This window comes from Protopterus annectens, chromosome 2.part1 (assembly GCF_019279795.1).
Source record: "Protopterus annectens isolate FY-2018-M chromosome 2.part1, PAN1.0, whole genome shotgun sequence".
NCBI lineage: Eukaryota > Metazoa > Chordata > Ceratodontiformes > Protopteridae > Protopterus > Protopterus annectens.
Genome location: NC_056729.1, coordinates 1,541,042,277 through 1,541,055,555, shown reverse-complemented (window position 1 = coordinate 1,541,055,555; position 13,279 = coordinate 1,541,042,277). Strand labels below are relative to the sequence as shown.

Sequence of the window (13,279 nt, the reverse complement as noted above, 5' to 3'; positions counted from 1 at the left end):
TTAGAAAGTGAGAGGATGCCTGAGGAATGGAGAAAAAGTGTTTTGGTACCAATTTGTAAGAATAAGGGTGATATGCAGAGCTGTAGTAACTACAGAGGGATTAAATTGATCAGTCACAGCATGAAGTTATGGAAAAGAGTAGTGGAAGCTAGGTTAAAAAGGGACGTGATGATTAGTGAACAGCAGTATGGTTTCATGCCGGGAAAGAGCACTACAGATGTGATGTTTGCTCTGACAGTGTTGCTGGAGAAGTACAGAGAATGTCAGAAGGAGTTGCATTGTGTTTTTGTAGACTTAGAGAAAGCATATGACAGGGTGCCTAGAGAGGAGTTGTGGTATTGTATGAGGAAGTCAGGAGTGTCAGAGAAGTATGTAAGAGTGGCACAGGATATGTACGAGGGTAGTGTGACAGCGGTGAGGTCTGCGGTGGGAGTGACGGATGAGTTTAAGGTGGAGGTGGGGTTACATCAAGGATCAGCTCTGAGCCCTTTCTTATTTGCAGTGATGATGGACAGGTTGACAGATGAGATCAGACAGGAGTCCCCACAGACTATGATCTTTGCAGATGACATTGTGATCTGTAGTGAGAGTAGGGAACTGGTGGAGGAGACCCTGGAGAGGTGGAGATATGCTTTAGAGAGAAGAGGAATGAAGGTCTGCAGGACTAAGACAGAATATATGTGTGTGAATGAGATGGAGGATAGAAGAATGGTGAGGATGCAAGGAGTAGAGGTGGTGAAGATGGATGAGTTTAAATACTTGGGGTCAATAGTTCAGAGTAACGGTGAGTGTGGAAGAGAGGTGAAGAAGAGAGTACAGGCAGGATGGAGTGGGTGGAGAAGAGTGTCAGGAGTGATTTGTGACAGACAAGTACCTGTAAGAGTGAAAGGGAAGGTCTACAAGAGGGTAGTGAGACCAGCTATGTTATATGGGTTGGAAACAGTGGCATTGACAAAAAGGCAGGAGTTTGAGCTGGATGTGGCAGAGTTAAAGATGTAAAGATTTGCACTGGGTGTGAAGAGGGTGGACAGGATTAGGAATAAGTACATTAGAGGGTCAGCCCAGGTTGGAAGGTTTGGAGAAAAAGCCAGAGAGGCAAAATTACGTTGGTTTGGACATGTGCTGAGGAGGGATGCTTAGTATATTGGGAAAAAGATGCTAAGGATGAAGCTACCAGGTAACAGGAAAAGAGGAAGGCCTAAGATGAGGTTTATGGATATGGTGTGAAAGGACATGCAGGTGGTTGGTGTGACAGAGCAAGATGTCAGCGCAAACTTCTCCCCCCCTCCCCACCAAAAGGGCAAATATCTATCCCAGCAGAGTGCTGCCCCCCCCCCATCTCAGATGCTCAGGTGGGAGCCGCCCTCTCCAAAGCAAAAAACACAGCATCAATGGGACCAGACGGTGTCCCAGGCTGCGTCCTACATGAACTCCAAGAAGAGCTAAACCCAAACATAAAACTACTGTTCAATCTCAGCCTTACTACAGGATATGTACCCAAAGAGTGGTGTACAGCAACAGTGGTCCCTCTCCACAAAGGTGGTGCCTCAACAGACCCTGGAAACTATCGCCCCATAAGCCTGACTAGCTTGGTCTGCAAAGCTATGGAAAGGATCATTATGGACCTCATAAATAAAGATATTGGGGACCTACAGACACTGGATCCTACCCAGTTTGGCTTTGTTAAGGGCAGATCCTGCCTCTTAAACCTGGTTGACTTCTTTGAAACAGTCACCAAGGCCATTGACGAAGGGAAGGTGGTCCACACAGCCTATCTGGACCTCGCAAAAGCCTTCGATACAATACCCCACTCGGGCATTATAGATAAGCTCACCAGCTTAAATATAAACCCCTATGTCACTAGATGGGTTGCAAACTGGCTCAAGGACAGAACCCACATGGTTAGAATTGCTGGAGCCATGTCAGACTCCAGACCAGTTACAAGTGGCGTCCCACAAGGCTCAGTCCTGGGACCTCTCTTGTTTGGTATATATTTCTCGGAGGTACAGGCCAACACGGAAGGACTGTGGATGACCAAGTTCGCAGATGACTGCAAACTGGGTGCCATAATCGACTGTCCAGCCAACACAAGCATCCTCCAAAAGGGCCTCATAGAAACAGACAACTGGTGCCAGAGCCATGGCCTCAAGCTAAATGCCAAAAAGTGTATAGTCATCCCCTTTGGCAAAAACAAAGTGCCCACAAATTACCACATAGGTGGTAATCCATTAAGTACAGAAGAAGTCATTAGGGACCTGGGGACCCAAGTTGATAGCAATCTCTCATTTGACAACCACGTGGCCAAAGTGGTTAGAAAAACATTTTATATAGCCCACCTAATCATGAAGGATTCACATCTAGATTAGGGGAGGTCATCATGCCTCTTTACTCATCCCTCATCAGGCCCATAATCGAGTACAATGCCCCTTTTGGGATGTACCTTACCAAACACCTACAGCAACTGGAAAGACCCCAAAAGTACCTCACCAAGAGGATCAAAGGGCTCAAACAGATGCCATATGCTGCCCGGTTAAAGAAACTCCAGCTCTACTCAGTGGCATACCGACTGCTCAGAGGTGACCTGTGCCTGACGTATAAGGCCATGTCCAACCCGGAATTAAGGGACATGCTGCACCTCAAAAAATCCAAATCCCATCGAGCTACGCTCGAGAGACTTGAACCTCAGCACTGAAATAAATAGGACATGCTGGAGGGACAGATTCATAACCCAGAGGCTCCCTTCACTATGGAATAAAATCCCAGTCCAGGTTAGGCAGAGTCCCTCATTGACTCTCTTCAAGAGGAATCTTGATGAGTGGATGGGAGATCATAGGTTTACCTCGGGTATCACTTCTGTGTCACTGTTAGACAGAGGCACAGTATACTAACCTCGAAAAAGGGCACAGCAAAATTAATTTAAAATGGGTGGCGAAAGCCAAACATACTCTGGCTAGGCTTATAAATGCCCTAGGGCAGATAGCCTAGTATGAACCTATGAACCTATGAAGAAATGGAAACAGGTGATCTGCTGTGGCGACCCCTAAAGGGAACAGCCAAAAGAAGATGATGATGACACTTCCACCTTCCTTTACTAATCTGCTTAAGTAACTCAATACTACTTCTGTTTTTCCTTGTAAAAATATTTTGCTTTGTCAAAATACTTTCTATCATTGTGTTCTAAATCTTCCAATGCAGTGTTATATGTTATTTTATATTTTTCTTTCTCTACTTTTCCTACATAATATTGCACTGTAAAAAATGTTTTTAATTGTCTTTTTGGCTTTTCCCGGTTAGGGGTCGCCACAGTGGAACTCCAATCCGCTAAATATTGGCAGTAGATTTTTATGGTGCCGAGTTGCCAGCTCGATGCCCAACCTTCAGCGAAGGTAGGCCCATTCATGTCTTTCGGAGTCCACTCAACCGCAGGGAGGATATGCAGACTCCACACAGACGGCAATCCAGCCGAGAATCAAACAGAAGAACCTCTTGCTGTGAGGCAACAACGCTACAGCTGTAGCACCACGGCTGTGAGTTTTCCCTTAAATATCATCCACCATTCAGATCAAATAAATATTATCCACCATTCAGACCAATTTTTATAAAATGTTCTCATAGTAATATGATATTTTCATAACTGTATTACTAAACTATTTCCTTCTTCATTCTATGCTTTCTCATTAATCCTTTTTATTCCTTTGCCTATTTTTATATATTTCTTGTTTTCCTTAATCTCTAGCCTTATTGTAAGATAATCAGAAAATCCTATTTCACCTAACCCTTCCGATAATATAAAAAATCTGTTTTAGTTTTATATATACCCCTTGTGTAAATCCATGAAGTTTTGTCCCAGAGTTTTAACTTACCACATGTCATAACTTCTAATATTTTTCTTATATCATTTCCTTTATTTTTATGCTTGCCTCTTAAATCACAATTAAAGTCTTCTGTTATTATAATATTCATATTTATCACAACATAGTATAAAATCTGATGAAGTATACTTTTCCTTTATTTACAATTAGTATAAGTATATAATTTTATAATTCTTTATACTTGTTCTTTCCATTTTAAATCTACAATGGCTAATCTTCCCATTCTGTTAAAGTTGCATCTAATATCTTGACTGTATTTCCACAGAATAAGGCTATTCCAGAACATCCCTCATCTCCTAAATTCCAGAGTATCCCCTCCACTAGTTTCCGTTTGTAATATTTCTTCACATGTTAAAAATCTTATGTCTTCTAATATAATTACATCATCACATGTATCACTCCAGTCCAAAATCCCTGTTCTTCTTACTATATTCCTAATACTATTCACATTTACAGAAAGCACTCTAAAATATTAATTTTTCTTTTTCTTTATATTTATGGTTTCATGTGTTCCAAGCTAATTACTAGGCTATCCGCTTTAATAGAACATTCTAAGGCTATACAATTTCCCTTACAAAGTTGAGAATCAAACACTGTACCTTGTGTCTGTGAGTCAAATGGGTCTATGGTTAATCATTGAAGAAAACATCTGAACAGCTTTTAATTGTATGCTACTAATCAAAACTGCTATTCGTCATATAATCTTTACATCATAAACCAAATCATCAAACAGTAATAGTTGGCCAACATCAGGATAATCCGATGATGCTATCAACTAAAACTAAACAAAAGTAACATTCAGAAATATGACTTCTGAAGTGCACACTGTATAAAATAAAGTACAGAACGCCTTTTATATGTTAATAAATAATGTTATCCCCTTGGAAATCTGCAATCCTGGAGTTGGTGTATATGCATGAAATTAAAATTAGCAGGGGGTGTGGGGAACGCAGACCCCACAAGAGGATAAACCGGTAAACACCAGGCACTGCTTATGTGGGGGGGGGGCTGTGTTCCCCACACCCACACCCCTGCTAATTATATATGCCAACTCCAGGATTGCAATTTTTTAAAGGGATAATATTATTTATTAACATATAAAAGGAATTCTGTATTTTATTTTATACAGTGTGCACTTTAGAAGTTGTATTTCCGAACGTTACTATTGTATAGCTTTAGCTGACAGCATCACTGGACAATCCCAATGTTGGCCAACTCCAACTGTTCCATGCTTTGGTTTATGATGAAAAGCCTATATAATGAAAAGGAGTTTCAATTAGTGATACACATTTAAAAGCCATTTGATGGATGTTTTCTTTGACAATTAACCATAGACCCGAGTCAAACACCTTAACCATTATACCCACCTCCAACCATTAGCTGTATATATTCTTTTACAGCCATTTCTTTTCTTTTTTCTTTTGTACTTGCCCTTTTAAATTTTCTTTTTATGACTTTTACCCATTTACCAATAGAATTATTTTTTTATTTTACTATCTCCCAATTTATATCTTCTTCATCACTTATTTCAGTCCTCTGTGAATTCTTTATTCTTTTTTCATCTAATTTTCTTTTATTTGTACTACTTCTAAAATTTCTTCACTTAGTTCATTTTCTTCTGATTCTTTTTCCTTACTCTTATTTTCATTTTTCCAATCGTCCATAAATGTCCAATTTTGTTATGTTTATCATTTCAATTCACATGTTTTGCATCATGCCCCATTTCCACACAAATATATTTATTATATTTATTTTATTTATTTAACATTTGTTTGCCGGGAAAGTCCGACTGGCCACAGACTCTTTCCTCAGTGGAGGCCCAGGGAGAAAAGCTCCAGTTAAGCAAAATTACAAGTTTGAGTTACAGTTACAGTTAATATAAGACTTACACAAAAACATAAAGTTTATATACACTGTAAAAGAAAAAGGTTTGTCTGCAAGCAAGCTCAAAGTGTCAAACATAAAAGTTACAAAAAGATAAATATAAAATGTCTTAGATAAATGTGTACAATAAACATTACAGTAGGCGTATGCACATATGTATACAAGTCATTTGTCATGCTTGGGAAGAAAAAGAGACTCCTGAGAGAAGGACAGGACAGATGCCTCAGTTAGGATTTATTGGGAGGGCAATGAGAGACAAAGTTAGAGATGTAGAGTTGAGCAGTTAAGAGGTCTATCTAGGGCAGTTACAAGAACAGAGCCAGGAGTCTTTCAGGTGTAGTTTTAGGAGTTTTTTTATACTGTGTTAAAGAGCAGCAGGTAGTAATTTGGGAGGGCAGTTTGTATCATATGTGAGGGTGTAGTTTGACAAGAGTGATTCTACAGCTCTGTTATTTGCTTTGGTGGTGTCTAGTAGGAATTTATTATTAGAGCGGAGGGGGTCTGGAAGTGATGTATGGTTGTAATAGTTTTTGGAGGGCAGGGATTTTGTCTGGCTGATGCAATATTTTGTGGGCAAAGGTTAACTGATTAAAGCATAGTAGCTGAGGAAGTTCTAGCCATTCTAGTTGTTTAAGAGCTGTACAGTGATGTGTTCTGTATGGGGCATCAGTGGCAAACTTGGCAATTTTATTATAATAAGCTTCGAGTTTGGTTACCTCAGATTTGCGGAGGTTGGTTAGGATTGGAGAGGCATATAGGAGGGAAGACAGAAGATGCATGTGAGCAATAGTAGCTTTTGAGTGTCTAGTTATGAAATGTCTGTTTCTGTAAAGTTAACCTAGTTTCTTGTGGACCTTCTTAATGGTTTGTGCTATGTGTACATCAAACTTCAAGCTGTTGTTGATTTCTATACCCAGCAGTTTGATATGAGTTGTAAAGGTGATGGTGGCTTTATTTTTGGATAGGATGGTGAAAGTTTGGGAGGAAGGGGTCACTTTTGTTTGGGAGAAGAGAAGGAGCTTTTTCTTGGTTGGGGTTTAGTATGAGTTGGGAGTTGTTGAACCATGTTTCTATGGACAGGTAGGAGTCTTGGGTTGTGGTGTGGAGGTCATGAAGGGAGGAAGCTGTGCAGATTAGTGTAGAGTCATCTGCATATTGTATGACAGTGGCTTGTAGTGTGGCAGTGTGGAGCTGATTGGTGAAGAGAGTGAAGAGCAGAGGTCCAAGGATGGAACCTTGTGGACCCCTAAGGTAACAGGGAGAACAGGGGAAAAGTTGTTATTGCCATTGGATGGCCTGCTGTCTTCCTGATAGGCAACTTCTAAACCATGTGATAGTGGAGTTACTGAGATTTAAGGTGGAGAGAATGCTGAGGAGCTTGTCATGACTGACCATATCAAAGGCGATTGACAATTCTAAAAATGTAGCAGATACAAACAGTCCTCTGTTTCTATAGTGGTTCACTGCATTTGTGAAGGACAAGAGTAGTGTTGTGAGAGAGGTGGAAACCATGTTGAGTGTTTGACAATAGTTTATTAGTGTTAAGGTAAGTCATTAATTGAGTGTGTATAGTCCTCTCTAGGATTTTAGATAAGGGGGACAGGATGGCAATTGGCCTATAATTAGTAAGTTCAATTGAGTTACCTCCTTTATGTAAGGGTATTATGCATGAGATTTTCCAAATATCTGGGACCATGTTTTCTGATAATGATCTGTTTATGAGTATGGCTACTGGGTATGCTAAAGCATCTGCTGCAATTTTCAGAAATTCTGCTGGGAGGTTGTCGGTGGCTAATGTGGTAGGTTTTAGTTTTATTAGTAGTTTTCTTGTGGTATCTACAGATAATGGGTGGAATGTAAAGAGGTTGCAGCTATTTTGGGAGCTGGTGCTTTGTTGGGCTGTGGGTGGGGTTGGGGTGGTGGAGACAATGTGAGAATTAGCAAGGATTTGGATCGTTTCAGTACAGTATTTATTGAACTGGGTTGCTATGCTGTCAGGATTGATGGCTGGTAGAAATATATTATTAATTGCAGCCCAGAATTTTTGACGGCTATTATGGTATTTCTTTCTAGATATTATGGTAGTAGTTGGTTTTGTCTGATCTTACTAATTTCTTGGCTTTATTTCACAGTACTAGGAATCTTTGTCTTTTTGTGTTTGTGGAACTGTTCCCATGCTTTACCTCTAGCCTTGAGTAAGGATCTGCATTCCTTACTAAGCCAGGGTGCACAGTTAGATTTGACTCTGATTGTTCGAGAGGGTGAGTGGCAGTTTAGCATGTCAAGGAAGGTGGTGTTGAAGGAGTTGGCTGCATCTTCAAGGGGTAGCCGTCTGAGTGATTCCCAGTTTCAGCTATTTAGTGCGGAGATGAACTTGTTTGGGTTGAAGGTTTTTTTACTTCTAATTAGCCAGTAGGTTGATTGGCTGGTGTGAGGAGTAAGGGATCTTAGTAGAAAGGTTATCAGATGGTCACTCAGACCATCAGTCCAGGAAGTATCTGTTTTAAGTAGGCAGTATTATTATAAATTAATCTGTCCAACACTGACTGTTTAGCCACAATAAAACAGGATTATGTGACAAATATAGTAAAAAGCAGCTCCACAGGTGAAAACACTCAGTCCAGCAATCACGAGTGTAGTACAACCAGAAATAAATTGAAGTTAAATAACTTTAATAAACAAGAACAGAAAAAATTAATCAAGCGCTTTCGCCTGGTTCCTACCAGGCTTTATCAAGATACTACTCAGTCAAAATATGTAACAAATATGGCAAAGATTACATGACAAGCACCATAAATATAAGTGAAATATTACCATTAAAATGGTCAAAATTTTTGTCTGATTGTTGCAGTAAATAGAAATCTAGAACTTCTCATCTCTGGCAAAAAGGGGAGTGGTTGGAGGGATGACTTTTTAGAGATCAACTGATATTGTAAGTGTATTTATACACCAGTAGCCAATGCCGATGACAGAGAGGGATAAAGCTCTTAATTTGTCCCAGGCGACCCAAGCTCATTTAGCATCTCAGGCATTTGACAGTGCTGGCAAGGGAGGATGGGAAAGCCATCCTAAAGGGGAAGGATACATGCATTCACAATCCCTTGGAGAAAGGGCAGCAGTGAAATAGGATTCCTGAAGCCAAGCTTCCAGCTCAGCAAGCCACCACATGGTGGTAGCCCTCAGTGTACTTGCTTCCATGCACTTGCAGAGGAAGGGGTCTGTGAGCCTCAGCTGTAGCCAATCCTTTTGCCCATGGGAAGGTTAGAAACTATATACAAAATGCATTCATAGCTGGACTGCTACTAGTAGCACAAACTCTGCATGGCTTTGCTAAGTGAAGCCACCAACAGCACTCTTTCTTGAGGATTTAGGTCAACCCCAACTGCTGGGGAATGAATGAATGATCTTGAATACTATATGGGGAGGCTTAATGGTTGGCAAGGCGAAGGAGGAAAAGCCAACAAAAAATATATATTTATACATAGTTAGGCCAGCTTGGTTGGCATAGAGGGATGAAGCCTAGGGTTCAGACAAGCGATCAATTAGGAGCTCAGACACTTGAAAAAGCTGGCAGGGGAGGATGAGCACTCTTATCTGGAGAGGAGGGTCAGTGCTGCAATGCCTTGGAAATAGGTGGCACTGCAAGAGGTAGCCCCACAACTGGGAAGCTTCTTCTGTGGTATCTCTGTCTCAACATTAGTGCATTGCAGCATGTAACTGCACTGAAAGGGCATTGTGGTCCCTATAGTGATACAGTTCTTCAGTCCTCCTGCCCAAGGGTGAGAGTTAGGCCTAAATAACTACATTTCCATTGTCAGTAAGGGCATAAACCGGCACGATGCCTACATATGTGATGGCCTCCCATTGCCAGCAGCTCACAGGAGAATATCCAAGACCGATAAATAAATGGTTATGGTTAATAGGGGAAAACTTGATGGCTGTCCCATGCAGAAGAAAAAAACACATGGAAAAAAGTATACTTAACACAGCACAATATGTGTTTTTTGCCCTAATGAGTGTCAACCTGAATTAAAATAATGTAAATAACAGCTGTAAGTGCAGTATTATTGTAAATAGTGTAAACAGTAATTTTTCTTTGATACTGACAGTTATGTTTTAGTATTAGATAGAGAGGTTTCCCAGAGGAATTGTTGTTAATGAGCAATTATTCTATTAAAATTGTGTATGATAAGATAGTTATAACTCTGCCAGTCAGACAAGTTGGCCTGTTGATGCAGGGGGAGGTTGGGTCTCTTATAGCAGTTCTGTAGAGTATGCTATAGCAAAGAAGACGATGTTCAAGAATGACCTGAAGAAGCTTGGACAACTTCCAATAGGAATACATAAAAACAGAAGCTGGTTGAAAGTACCTTTGGACTATGCTGAACTTTGTCTGTGAAACTGTTTTCTTATTTCTTTTTCTTCTTTATGAGACTAACAGAAAGGTCCTTTATATATGTTCTTTTGCTTCACCTGTATGTACATGAAGAAGTCTGCACCACTATTGCTGCATTTATTTAATAAAACTACACACTTTTATGGACTGCTGGTTTTTGATAGATTATTTTGTTCCACACCATTTACTGACTGCAGTATATTTTTCAAGAACAATCTCTGTAAAAGTAAATCTCAACTTTTGGGACACTCCATAGCAGTACCTTATCAGTGTCAAGGAGGTAGAAACACTAAGGAATTATGATTCATAGTGATAAGTAAATCCAAAAGATATACAGACTGCCAAATAATATATATGCACAAATATATTGAAAAAAATCATAAGGTCTTCTGCACATATGTCCACAATCTCATGTTGTTTTAACATAAAGAAACAAATGAATGGTGGAGCTAAGATGGCCAACTGAAGACAGCAATCTTTTAGAGCTCTGCAGAACTTTCAAAAAACAGGAAAAACAATTATGTTTACAAAATTTATTAAAGCTTATTAATAATAGTCTAGTCTTTATCTTTTCCAATTCTGGTGGAACTACACAAAATATTCCTGTCAAATTCAACTGGAGACTACTTCCTCAAATGAAAATGAACAGTTCTAAGCATTCTCACACCAACACATCTTTGAGGAAATATCTGCAACTAGTGACTTCCAGTCTTCATAAATTATCTTTGAAAATTAATGGCTTTCAAGAAAAGCTGCAAAACCTTAGGGAAAATTTTCTTGAACACACTGATGTCTTAAAAGAACTACTCCGGCAACACCAAATTAAAATATCTGCCATTGAAACGTCCTTGAGTGATATTGATGGCAGATTTAAAGAAGAGGAATCTCAAACTGACTTTTTCCTTACACATAATACATAGCTCCTTAACAAAATAGGCAACTTAGAAAACACAGAAAGAAGATACAACATTAGAATGTTTGGTCTTCCTGAAAAATCTGAAGGTGAGGACATTATTTTCATAGGTTCATAGGTAGATACTAGGCTATCAGCCCAAGGGCCTACGTAAGCCTAACCAACAAGGTTCCCTGGCTTTCACCACCCAAGAAAGTTATTTTTCTGTGCCCCTGTTGAGCAGAACCATGAAGCATGAAGTTGGCTTTGTAGAAAATTTTTACAGTAGTTTCCTTAATGGGGGGTGGTATGTGGATATCTAGGGTGATTAGCTTATGGTCAGATCTGACCAACGAGGAGTTGACTTCAGGTGAGGAGCACCGGTCACGTATGTTGGTAATGATTAGGTCTAGGGTACCGTTGCCCCTGGTGAGGGTGTGGATAAGTTGATCCAAGGCATTGGAATTTATGAATTCCAGAAAGCGTTGAGCGAAGGAGTTGGTACACGTGTAGTTTTCCCAGTTAATGGTGGGGTAGTTGAAATCACCTATTATTAGGGTGTTTGGTTGAACCCTAATACTTTCCAGTATATCAAAAAAAGAGGAGTGGGAATCCTGATGCATGGTGGCGGATCTGTAGAAAGCTACAATATGGATTGCAGTTTTGCCCAGAGATAGTTGCAATTGGATAATCTTGGATGCATTATGCTGAGCAACTAGCCTGGAGGTGTGGATATCCTTAATGAATATGGACACACTTCCGCCTTTGTGTTCCGGACCAGGTTAGATGGCTGAAAGGTGGGGTATGAGTTATAGCCTGGTAAGGCAGGGGTGCTCTCTGAAGCCTTGAACCAGGTCTCAGTCACTGCACAGATATCAATGTTCTCCATTTTAAGGAGTGCCTTGAGTGAGTGCATTTTGAGGTTTAGACTTCTAGCATTGACTAGCATGACCCTCAGTTTTTGCTTGCCTGTACCTGTTATGGTGGTGAATTTGTCATTTGAACCTTGCCTAAAAAAGGCACTATAGGGACGGCAAGAGGCTTAGCCGGTATCTGGAATCCCAGGGCGACAGATGCAGGCCATCTCTGGCAAAGCATCGTGGTCGTCCCAGGCAGACAGATACTAGATCCCCTTACAATGACACCAGAAGCTTAGCCAATTGTTGAAGTCAATCATTTTGTCCTTATACTACGGTATTATTCTGGGCGAAGGCAGGATGCAATTCAGGGCTAGGGTCATACCTGCCTAGGCTACAAGATCGGAGAGCTCTACCATGTCCCTTTTCATGTAGCCCAGGGAGGTACATCTCAGGTCATTTACACCAACATGGACAATGACAGAGTAATATTTGTAGTTGTTGTGGAGTAACCTGAGTGCATAGGTTATGTGGCAGATCCTGGCACCCGACAGACAGCTGACAGAAACCTTCTCCTTGTTTAGCCTGGTGAGTGGGACATCAGTGTGCCTAACTAGTCACCTATAACTAGTGTGCTGGGTACGTTTTTTTGCCTTATGGGCTGTGGCTGAGTGGCACACTGAGTCTTTGGGCTATGTGTCATTTGTGTTGTGTTGGGGGGAAGGAGGTTGCTTATGTTTCTGCTTTGAAGGTCTCTGTTGCTTGGGCAGATTATTATTGAGAGACACCGCAAATGTTTTTGTGTTTCTATGTGTGGTTTTTGCTGGTGTAGGTTTAGTGGGACTAGGTGATGAGTGTGGTGTGGTGTGGTGTGGTGCAAGTGTTTAGCTTCTCCTCTTGACTATTAAGTACAGTCTTGGTTGGACAGAGCTTTGCCTCTAGTTTGGCTAGATAAGTGCATCTCTCACAGGTTGTACTGTTGGGTGGTAGGATGACAGGGTTGTCTGTGTACATGAGGCAATTGCTGCATTGCCCCAAGATGCCCAGATTCATCAGGTAGACAGGAAAGACCACAGGGAGCTGACCCTTGGACATGCCTGAATAAAAAACTATTTACCTCTAGACAATTGAGGAAAGTAAGTATAGGAACTGTTTTTCTTCTAGGCAAGTGAGGAAAGTAAGTACTAAAACAGTTTTCCTCTAGGAAATGAGGAAGGTTGCTTGTTGTAGTAATTTGTAGCTTACATAGTGCTTACAACAAGTTCTGAACAAGTGCTGAGCACGAGGAAGCAAATTCAAGTGCTAAAACTAAGAAACTGGCTAGTTCTAAGGGAAAAACTGAAGAGGAGACTTTATGGCGCCGGGAATAGATTAACCC

General features: G+C 40.6%; 1 protein-coding gene across 1 annotated transcript in view; it reads right to left on the bottom strand.

The window, feature by feature from the left end:
- The window catches only part of MORN1 (MORN repeat containing 1), a 3,597,386-nt gene that overhangs the window by 2,253,922 nt on the left and 1,330,185 nt on the right, over window positions 1-13,279 (bottom strand). The gene's annotated exons all lie outside the window — the stretch shown is intronic.